This window comes from Amborella trichopoda, chromosome 13 (assembly GCF_054954075.1).
Source record: "Amborella trichopoda isolate Santa Cruz 75 chromosome 13, AtrichopodaSantaCruz75HAP2 v2.0, whole genome shotgun sequence".
NCBI lineage: Eukaryota > Viridiplantae > Streptophyta > Magnoliopsida > Amborellales > Amborellaceae > Amborella > Amborella trichopoda.
Genome location: NC_142348.1, coordinates 29,896,082 through 29,908,490, shown reverse-complemented (window position 1 = coordinate 29,908,490; position 12,409 = coordinate 29,896,082).

The window sequence follows — 12,409 nt, the reverse complement described above, 5'->3', positions numbered from 1 at the left end:
AAGTCTTCTGATTTTTCTTCTCTCCCAGGCTTCCAATTGCAAGAAATCGTTTCTAAATTTCTCTTCAAGATTTTTGCGTTTATAAAATTATGAATGCCATTTTATATTTTTAAAATTTTCATTTGTGAACTAATTTAAAATAACACTCAATAAAAAAAAGGGTGTAGTTTGTATAAGACCGAGGCCCTAAACTATCAAAGTAAAGTACACGTTCAAGTAGAATTGAAAATTGTGGTTTCAATAGTGGAAATATTTGTCAGAGCCTTAAAATATATTTTCATCTACATTTGTAAAATTTAAAGCTTAAAAATTAGTGTAGATGGAGCAGATCCATGAGAATCTTGAAAATTGATGGTAAAAAAATGTTACAAAATGCATTATTTTCAAAATTTGAAATCAATTTTTTTTTTATGGCCATGCATCTTGAGGTTGAGATGATCAATTTGTTGATCTTTGGACATCAAAACAACTTATTCTAGTGAAATTTTTTAGGTGTCTTAATTTGATTGATTAGAGTCTCACACTTATATAACTTTTTTCATAAAAAGAAAAAAAGTACTTTCAAACCATAACTTTTTAAAAGAAAAAAGTTTATATAGAGTTGATCCTCTAAACAATCAAATTAGAGCCTATCTCAAAAAGTTTACTAGAAGATGTTTATTTTGATACCCAAATATTCTCAAATTGACAATCTCGACATCAAGATACATGGACATGAGAAAAAAATGGATTTCAAGTTTTAAAAATCGGGTATTTTGTAATGTATTTTTGGACTGTTGATTTTCAAGATTTTTAAGTTTTCATAGATTTGTCGATCCATACTACTTTTTAAGCTTTAAATTTTATAAATAAAGATGAAAATATGTTTTAAGGCTATCACAAATATTTCCACTATTGAAACCACATTTCTAGACACTATTTGATGGTAGCCTCTAGATTTCCACTATTGAAACCACATTTCTCAACACTATTTGAAGTTAGGCCCTAATTTGATTATTTAGAGCCTTTGCTCCATACAAACCGCACCCTTTTTAAAATGGTGAGACTAGTACAATTGGGGTTGGTCAAAGTCACATTGATGTGAACCTGCTTTCCGTTGCATATCATTTGGATGAGAGACTTAAAGCAACCAAATCACCTTCTCCGCTGAAGGTCATGATGACTCTTGTATGCCTTTCTGTAATCTTGCAGTTCCATATGCACTAGGCTTGTTTTGTTGACACTTAGGCGCACCATTTACTGGTGTTAAATTTTTGGCCAAAACAAAATATCAACCTTTTATTGTGAGGTTAAACGGATTTATAGGCTTTTTTGTGGTGCTTTTTCGTGTAAAGGTAAATGTAATGGGCAAATACCAATTTGTCGTGGTGGTAGTACCCGATACCTGGTTATCACGTTGTGGTTTCCAATCCTGTTGACATTACCATGACACTACCCAATGACACCTTTAAAAAAAAATAACTTTCTAATTAAAATAAAAAAAACAGGTAGGGTATGTCTCTCTCACTGAATTACCCAAAAAAAAAAAAAAAAAAACCAATATGTGAAGAGTTCCAGCCCTACTGGTTTAAGAAATAACCGGTTCAAGAAATAGAATTAAGCGGGTTTAGTGTACCCATAGCACAACTGTATGAATAACCAAAAAATTTCATGCTCTCTTGAGAGCAAACTATCTATTTACTCCATCGGGTAAAACCCAATCTAGGAGTATTTTCAGGACCTAAAACTTGGGGGATATAACGTTTTCAATCCATATACTAAATACAATTGAACCCACATGAAGCACAATTGAACTCACATTTTCTGTGGGCTTGAAAAAGATAATGCCTCAAGATTGAATAGAAACTATCTAATTTTTAAACGGTAAACATAATCGTCTCGTGAGTTTTAGGCAGTTCCCAAAATTTTGAATCACAAAAAACCTTCCCAAGTAAGTTTTATGCCCAAGGAAGTAACTATACAATATACTCCTGTAGAGCATTATAAACGCGCCAGCCTAGCACAAATAGTGTTGGTAATTTTATTGAACGCTAGATACATGCATGCATGGGATCTTAACTGATTCATGTGGGAGAATGATTCCCAGATTATAATACATCCTTTCTAGAATTTGAGTTTTGGCATACCTCTTTTAATTTAACAAAACTTTGCGCAGGAAATGGTTGTCTTTTATTGTTGGGAGTTTGGCGAAATGAGTCGTTGTTGAAGCAATGGAAATATGATTCTTTTCGTGTTCAAGAGATTGTACAGCAATGTCTCTCTGAACTGATTAACTTGTCGAATCCAGTTTGTATCAGTTTGTGGAGAAGCTGGTTTTAAGAAATTTGAAGCTTTTAAGCTTTCTTAAACTTAAATAAGGACATACGGGTCATCTTATATTGAACTTGAAGTTAGAGATCTACATGCATTCTGATTAACTAAGAGTGCTCTCTCTCTCTGTGCGTCCTCACACATGCGTGGGTGTGTATTGGATATGTTTGAAGATGCATCCGGTCCATCTTCTGATCCTAGGAAGGCTACTTAAGCCACGACTGTTGTTGGTACTTCATAAAGGATGAGGGAAATAGAGGAAGACGAGGAGGAGGAAGCAAATTCACAACAAATTGAGGAAGATGATCAATATGTTGAAGAGGAAGATGATTCTGATGATGGTGGACGCGATTCAGATGGAGGTGCAAGTGACGATAAAGATTTTAATGATGAATAAAGATAGTGATTAAATCATTGATTTGAAGAATTGAAGATCTCCTCTTCTTTTCTTTTGTATTTCATTGCATCACTTTGTAATGGTCTTAATGGAGACTTGAGTCTCTATGATTATATGCCACTATGTAGTATGGAGAGTTGAAGATTAATACACTTTGGACTTGTTTATGTTTTTAACTAAATTTTCAATGATTTGAAGTTTTCAACATTCATAAATATATTTTTGCAAAACGAAGTTAGTTAGAATATATACAAATGCAAAAATACAAAATTGACATAAATATCTACATTTACATGCATTTGTACAGCACATAAATGCACATTTTTTAAAATTTCTCACCTCAACGCGCCTGAGGTTCTCGGCTCCGCCTAGGCGCTGGCCGCCCTATTCCAGGCCTGGGCCTAGGGGTCGCCTAGCATTTTTTTTAAACCTCGTAGACTGTGATCTCTATCACAAGAAGTTTTTTTCTTGTCATTATCCCATGGTCCCAAACCCGATTCCAGATTTGAATTGATCCCAACCTCCATAACCATGGTTCTTGCATTGGATGAGCCTCTTGGGAACCACCAAAGCCGATGAACCAATAGCAATGCTTTATCAACTCTTTACAGCTACTGGTCTTGTTGGGTGGTAACATTTGACAACTAACATTTGCCAAAGGGCTGAGTTAATAATTCTTAAGGCATCGAATGCTCAGCTCTCCAAGGAAATTCGCCTACAGATTGTATTCCACTTTATGAGATGGACTATGAGAGTACCTCCCTCCCCATTCCAAACGAATTCTCTCATTAGTGTTTTGAACTTGTTTGCACTGAGGTAGCCAAACTTGAAGCATACGACAAAAAGCCAAGTCTATCAATCTGCAGGGATTGAGCCTATTAAAGACAAGTGTATCGTCAACAAATTGAAGATGTGATATGATCCGGCCTCTCCTTGAGGTAGAGAAGCCCGTGAGCAGGTCATCTTGCTTGTATAGGTTGAAAATAGAGCTCCTGAATATCTCACCAATGATAGCTAACAAAAATGGGGAGAGATGATCCATTGGCACAGCCCCCTTCTTGTTGGGAAGAAGTCACAAGGACTACTGCTTATTAGAACCATAAATGGGCAAAGGAAATAAATCCAGATATCCATGATTCTTCATTTATGTCTGAAATCCATTCTGAGAATTTGTTGGTTGAGGACCTTCCAATCAATGTGATTCTATGCCTTTTCTAGATCAAGCTTGAGGATAAGGCCAGGACAGTTGGATTTGTGAGTGATAAGCTCTACATAAAGAATCTGCCGATCTCGGATGAAATCCCCTTGCAGTGCCGAGAGAGTTTGGTTAAGCACCAGCCTTAGGCGGGAGGTGAACACTTTCGATATCTTGAGTGATTGGAGTATTGCAGAGGCTTTAAAACTGTAGACTCTAGGCTTGTGGCTGCATGGAAGGAACCCTGTATTCTATTATGTAATCCCATAGGAGAAATGTTTCTACAGTGGCAGAGGCTTAGTTTATTGGTACCGGATCTCATTGAGCCAATCTTTGTTCCCCTTGCTTGTGGACAAGGACTGCATTAATGTATCAGATGGACGTCAAAATGTAAAGGACACGGTTTCTATGCTGCCATCCCGCATATTGTAAAAATACAAGCTTAGCAATAAATATATTTTTTAAATATAATTTGATCTTAATTTTTAGAGAATATATAATCTTTAACATAGAGATCATGAATATATAAAAAAACAAAATTTTAAAAACGAAAAATAATAATTATACTAGAAAATATTTGTACTGTCAATTACACTTGTTTTTAGATGGACCACCTATTTGCATCCATCTTTTAAGATGGATGCTTTATATATTGTAGAAATGCAGTATAGAAACAATTTTCCAAATGTAAATAATGTCAAATATAAATGCCGGTCCTGGACAATAGTTAGAAGGAAAATGAGTAAGAGTTGCAGAGAATGGTTGATGTCGTTTGGGCATAATAAACTAATGAAGGACTCACTCCTCAGTCATGGAAAGGGTTGGAAGTGCATGATTTTCTTTAGTGTAGCTCGTTTTGATTCTTAATTTAAATATTAAGTTAGCACTAAGAAATTTGCGTGCACACATGTACGTACACACACGTGCGTTCGCACACACGTATGCATACACACACATGCGTTCGTGCACACACACACACACACACATACACACACACACACATATATATATATATATATATATATATATATATATATATATATATATATATATATATATATATATATATATATATATATATATATATATATATATATATATATATAGGGAAAGGTTTATATGCTTCCCCTACAGTATAGAAGTTCTATCCTCCCTCTACCATCCAGCTATCCAAATTTAATCAAGAGAGCTACTCACCGTTTGATCTTAGATCCGATGTCTCAAAGTATTTTTTTTTTTAGTTTTTTTTATACAAATTGTATGAATATGAAACTTGGTACGTGCCATCTTCTCATTGGGGCGCACCTATAAAAAATATTAAAAATAATTTTTCGATAAAATATAATGATCAAAATACCCCTTGAAAATTTTAGGGGTATTTTGATCATTTTATTTTGTTGAAAATATTTTTTTTATATTTTTTCTAGTGCAAGTTTAATAGAGGAATGGGCAGCCAAAATTTGGTGTCAAAATAGTTTATAGAAAAAAAATTAAAAATAAAATAGTATAGAGACATGACATTGTAATTGGGGCAATCTTAGCCTTCCATTCAGAATGGACGGTTGGATAAGAGGCAGGATAAAACTTCTATGTTGTAGGGAAAGCATAAAAAGCTTGCCCATATATATATATGAAAAAGTCTTCCCAATACCTATAGGCAAAAATGAATAGTGATTTTGCCTACCTTCATCACCGTCTAAATTTCAGCGCGCGATCATAATTGTCTAGTAGTGTTTTATTTTCATTTTTTTTTATAAATGAGAATGAACTAAAATTTGGAGGGTATGTACATCTTACTGAAACGTATGTAATAAAAATATAAAAAAATTTATCAGTGAAACAAAATTGATCAAAATACCCTTGAAACTTTTCAGAGATATTTTGGTCAATGGTTTTCATGTAAAATATTTTTTTTATATTTTTCGAAGATTTCCATATTTTTGATGAATGCGCGCTCCAAATTTCAGGTCATTCTGATTTATAAAAAAAAATGAAAAATAAATCACTACCGGCCAATCGTGACTGCGTGATGAACTTTGGACGGTAATGGAGGTAGGCGAAATAATTGTTCATTTTCACCTATAGGCGTTGCGTAGTGTTTTTCTATATATATATAGAAAAATCTGGGGTTAGCCCACTAGCTCATATAAACATATGAAACCAACGGCCCAGATTGAATCTGGGCCGATCTGACGATCACAGATGTCCAGTAGTGTTTAAATTTTATTTTATTTCTACAAATCCAAATCACTTGAAATTTTAGACTTGTGTTCATCAAAAATAGGTGAATCTTCGAAAAATATCCAAAAAAATATTTTATATGAAATAATTTGACCAAAATACCCCCAAAAAGTTTTGGGGGGTATTTTTATCATTTTTCTTTTCACAAATAATTGTTTTATATTTTTATTAAGTGCGCCTTGATGAGAAGAATACACACCAAAAATTTCAAGTGATTTGGATTTTTAGAAAAATAAATAAAATTCAAATACTACTGGACATTCGTGATCGTCAGATCGGCCCAGATTCATTCTGAGCCGTTGGGCTCATATATTCATATGAGCTAGTGGGCTACCTTCAGCCTTTTCTTATATATATATATATATATATATATATATATATAAATACTGGGATTAGCCCACTAGCTCATATGAACATATGAGTTCATATGAGCGAGTTCTTATGAGCATAATGGCCCAGATCGAATCTTGGCCGATCTGACGGTCACGACCTCATTTCGTATTTTAATTTTAATTTTTTTCTACAGATTTAAATAGCTTAAAATTTTAGGCGCGTGTTCTTCAAAAATAGGATAATTTAATAAAAATGTCAAAAAAAATAATTTACAAGAAATAAATTGACCAAAATACCCCTGAAATGTTTGGGGGGTATGTTGGTCAATTTATTTTTTGTAAATTATTTTTAAATATTTTTATTAAGTTCACATTGATGAGAAGAATAGACACCTAAAATTTCAAGTTATTTATATTTTTATAAAAAAATTAAAATTCAAACACGCAATGAAATTGTGACCATCAGATTCTGGGTCGTTGGACTCATATGTTCATATGAGCTAGTGGGCTAATCTCTACATTTTCTCTATATATATATGGTGAGGTGTACGCAAGGCGTCCTTATACTATGGAAGTACAGGTGCACCTTTAAAATTTGCTTGAAGATGTGGTTCGGGTGTTGGCTTGTGATGGCTTGAAAATCTATATTCATCCCTAGTTGTGAAATTTAAAAGTTAAACAATACTAGAGATCAGGCAGATCTATAGATAGATGAAAATCTTGAAAATAGATGGTCTTGATAACTCTGCTATACGTCATTTTTAACATACTTGTATCCCCTGGATGAATGAAGAGTTAGCCGGTGGTAACCTGGTCCTGCCGGTGTTCAAGACGCTACCAGACCACCCAAACATTGTAGCAATAAGCATAATATTGGGCGACCTCTTAAAAAGCATCAGAATGGTTTGAAATTGCATGAGAGGGTAGTTTTGGATACCCTAAGGACACCCGTAAAGTTTTGTCGCATTCTGACAAGGTTTGAGTTGCTCAGGACGAAACTTGGTTTTCAAATCTAGCTCTTACTATATTGAAAATAGAGCCTATAACTACAACCCTATTTTTTGGGTCTCAAAAGAGTATCAGAGTACCGTCATTGGATTAAGAATGTTGAAAAACCCCAAAGTACAAAATTTCGATTCAATCGGACCCTCTAGGACCATTATAGGCCTAACTTATTAAAAAATAGTAGGTTTTACACTATTGTGGTGCAGCCTTAATGAACCAGTGTCTATTATGGAAATTGTGTTTTCTCATTTTGGGATGAATTTCAAATGCTCATAACTTGCTCATTTTGAATCCAATTAAGCTTAAATTCGGACATGAGCTAGATCTCGACAATACACTCGTTTTGACATATGATATGCATCATGGCGTGGTCCGAAACGAGATAATTATTAGAGAGAAGATAGGCTCGAAACATAAAAATTTAGATTTTAAAAAAAGGAACATCTCATTCTTAAAAAGCCATAGTTCAAGATCTCGATGTCGGATCGTCGCAAGTATGGGTCCATTGTAACTGTGCTTCGAAGAACTTTATTTTGATATAATTTTTGTGTACAATCAAAGGCCGGATGAAGCCAAATTTTGAGGTTGAAAAATGCATATTTTTCCAATCACCAGAATTCCATTTTCGATGACTTCTCAAAAATGGAACGTGCTCAAACAGAGGCCAAAATGGACAAAATTTATCACAAAATGATCGTAATAGTATCATCTTTAGTTTGTGATCAAAATGAAGTATCGAAAAATCATGAATCGGGTCGGATCGATGGTTGAAGAATCACAAAGTTTATGGACTTAGGCGGACTTTGGGTTCTTCCTTAAAACTCTGTTACAATACGACCAATGAGTATCAAAACGTGCATAACAATCCAAGCATCAATTCTACGACGTTTGATCTCTAGAATTGCCTTCGTAAATGTCCGAAAAAACTCCCGAGGCCTAGCAATGGTAAGAGGCCCCTCATGGAGGAATGATTTTGTCATTTATTAAAAAGTGCTTAGGGTATTTTGGTCATTAATTCTAAAAAAGGGATTAATATTATCCATTAAACTTGTATATTTTTGACAATTCTAATGGTTTTTGGAAAATCCACCCTTATTTTGGGGTTAATTTATATAAGGAACTTAAGTCATTGGTAATGAACCCTCTTGGAGACTCTTGAGAGTTTTGAAAATTAATGAGAAGAGCTTGAGAATTCTAAGAGCTCAGACTTGTTCTTTTTATTTGATTCGAAACCCAAGACTAAAGGAGAGGGGAGAGAGAAACATTATCTAGAGAGAAAATACCCTTAAGAACCCTTCACTCCCTAGAATCGCAAAATTCCAACTTCCTTAGGGTTCCCAACTCCCAATCCTACTCCATACACTCTAGCTCCTGTACACCTTAGACCTCCTAACTTTCAATCTCACTCCCATACACCCTACATCTTACCTTAGCCTTCCTACACCATACCCTACTCCATACACCGAACTATCTTATACACCTTAGTTTTCCTACTCCCTGCCTTACCCCATACACCATAGTACCTCATATATCCTAACTTAAAATTCTTACACCCTACCCTAATCGATACACTATAGTTTCCATGCACCTTACTTCAACCCAACCCACCCACCGAAACCTTAACCCTCAAAGACCAAGATTCTCTCTCAAGTTCATGCAAAGGGACCAATGTAGGTGTAACTAAGCTCAAAGTTCATTCTAGATTCACTCTCTCTCCTCTCCTTTCTCTCTCCCTCGTCTTTCTTTCCTCTCCCTTTCTTTCTTTCTCTCTCTTTCTCTCTCTTCTCTTTCTTTCTCTCTTCTCTCTCTTTCTCTCTCTTCTCTTTCTTTCTCTCTTCTCTCTTTTTCTCTCTCTTCTCTTTTTTTCTCTCTCTTTCTCTCTCTTCTCTTTCTTTCTCTCTTCTCTCTCTCTCTCTCTGCTCGGACCTAGGGTGGGTTAGAGCTCCCTCCGCTTATTTCTCTCTCTCTCTCTCTCTCGATTAAACCCCGACCTACACTTAGGGCAAGCCTGGCTTCCCTCTCTCTCTCTCTCTCTCTCTCTCTCTCTCTCTCTCTCTCTCTCTCTCTTTTTCTTTACTCTCCTCTCTTGTTTGGATCACAGACCCACACCATAGGCAGGTCCGCCCCTCTCTCTCTCCTTCTCTCTTGCCAGCTCTCTCTCCCTCTCACCCAAAGTCTCGGACTCGCACCTAAGGCGGGTTTGTCATCTCATGTCCCCCCATCTCTTCCCTCTTCGCTCTCTCATCTCCTTTAGAGCTTGGACCTACACCTAAGGTGGGTCAGTCTCTCTCCCCCTAAACTCTCATCCTCTCTCACCCCCCTCTTTCCCATTATACCCGAACCAGCACCATAAGCGGATCCAATCCCCTTTTCACACTCTCTCACTCTTTCTCACCTTCTCTCTCCCTAAGAAGCCCGGACCTGCACCATAGGCAAGTCCAACTCTCTCTCATATCCTATCACCCTCCCTTACCCCAATCATGAACAATTGCATGGCTATCACTTTCTCTGATGATGACCTTCAGTTGGGTGAGAGGTTTCATAACCGACCTCTCTTCGTAACTGGTTAACTACATGCTTGTCCAATCAATCGGATCATGTTGGATGGGGGATCAGCAGTGAACCTTATGCCTAAAAGAATACTTACTCAAATCGGGATAGGCATTGAACAACTCGAACCAACAAGCCTGACGGTTGAGGGATTTGAATGCTTCCGCTCTATTTCATGTGATTGAGACAAATACTACCTACAACATCCTTCTAGGTCATCCTTGGCTATATGACCATAGGGTGGTTCCATCCACACTCCATCAGTGCTTCAAATATAGTCGAGATGGAAGGAAAAACACAATCTATGTTGATAAAGACCGTTTCCTATTGCTGAGTCACATTATGCTGATGCGAAGTACTATTGATCCTATGCGATCTCAAGAGCTAATGTTTCTTATGACAGCCATTATGAGTCATAACATGAGAGAAACAACCGAAACCTCTCATGAAGATTTGGAAGATATGGCAGGATCGCTTAATCATATGTTTTGGGAAGAGAAGAGGTGTGGAAAAATGATTCCATTGACCCCCATTGATGGAAATTTACCTAACTCCCCAGTAGAAGTGATGCCTCAAAGTCATAAAGATAAAGCTTCATCCTCTACCTCACTTTCACAAGAACCCATTTCAGTGGTGGCTCAAATTGAGCAAGTCAAGAAGGAGGAAACCATTGACTTTACCACTTTAACACCTACAATCACTTATGTTCATAGTGACATAAAGGTGTTACGTATCCCCATTCTATTTCTAGAAGCTGGGGTTGCTCGTCAAGCCGAGACAGACCAGATAGCTAACCAAAAGATCTTGCACATTCCAGTCTCTTTAAGGGAGGAAAATGATTCTTACCTTACTCCCCAAGTCAGATACGCACCAAATCAGCCCAAGGCATTGCAAATACCAGAGGTTTTACGCATCGAGGAGAATGATGCTCACCTCATACCCTAACCCATTTTCGGTATGACCATTTCAAGGTCTTGTAAATCCTCGAGGTCTTGCACATCCCAGTCCCCGAAAGGGAGGAAGATAATGCTTATCTCACTTCTTCAGCTCCTTACCAGCAAGATCGCCCTAAAGTCTTGTAAATCCCTGAGGTCTTGCATGTCTCAGTCCCCAAAAGGGAGGAGGATAGTGCTTACCTCACCAACCAAGCCAGCTACACACATGACTCTCAAAAGGTCCCCACGCTTATCATGGAGACTTGGGTTACTCATCAAAACATGACATGTAGTCCTCCTCCCCCTTCCAATGACTTCATCGGCACTCCCGAACAGCAATCGAAGTTTAAGGACAAGCTACTATTGCTGAATTGAAAGAGCAAGTTCAGGATTTTCTCAATCAGGTTGAAGCCATAAGTAAGGGAAAAGCTAAGGTGAGGAAGTAGAGCCTCCAAATCCTTTTTTTGTCCCTTTACCCGGTTTCACCCCAGAAACCCAAGGCACTGAAACTCAGAAAAACTCTCAGAGTCCATCTTCTATAGAGGCACCAAAATGGGATCTTTATAGTCCCAAAGCTCATCAAATTATCAAAAAGATAGACTACGGACCGGTAGGAAATTGTGGGTTAATGACGATAAAGGGATGCTGGCACCTTTTGTAGTTATTGAGACCACATCATCTTAGCATACTCAAAAGCAGGGCCTTAGCTACCGGGGCACATTGGTTTACCTCCATGGCCATTCCTCACTGACCAAATCTCTCACGTGATGGTATCTCCCCTTAACTTCATCCCTAAAGAAATTATTCCCCTGGAGTCTCAAGAAGAAGTGGAAGTTGTTCGAACTTCTCAATAGCCTAAGAGTTCAGGAGTGAAGGAGATGAACAAAGAATTACTACCTTTGATGAGGAGAGACTTACCACCTTTGATGAGGAGGAAATAGAAGAAGCAACAGAGGTCTTGGAAGATGGTGGGCAAGCCGCAACCAATGATTTGGAAGAGGTAAACTTGGGTGATGAAGCTGACCCAAGGCCTACTTTCATCTCAGCTCTCATGTCTCCTGAGGAGGAGTATACTGCATTCTTGCGATCCAATCGGGATATATTTACCTGGCATTATCAGGAGATGCCCGGTCTTGATCCTCAAGTTGTAATTCATAAGGTGGGGATTGACCCATCCTTTAAGCCTATCAAGCAGAAATTAAGGAGGTTTCGAGCCGACTTGGAAATCCAGATTGAAGTAGAGGTGAACAAATTTAAGACAACAAATTTCATAAGAGAAGTCAAATACCCAACGTGGCTGGCCAATATTGCGCAAGTCAAGAAGAAGAATGGACAGATTAGGGTCTGCATTGACTTTTGTGACCTAAACGTAGCTTGTCCTAAAGATGACTTTCCACTTCCCTTCACTGAACTACTGATCGACTCAACAACCAATTGCTAAGCC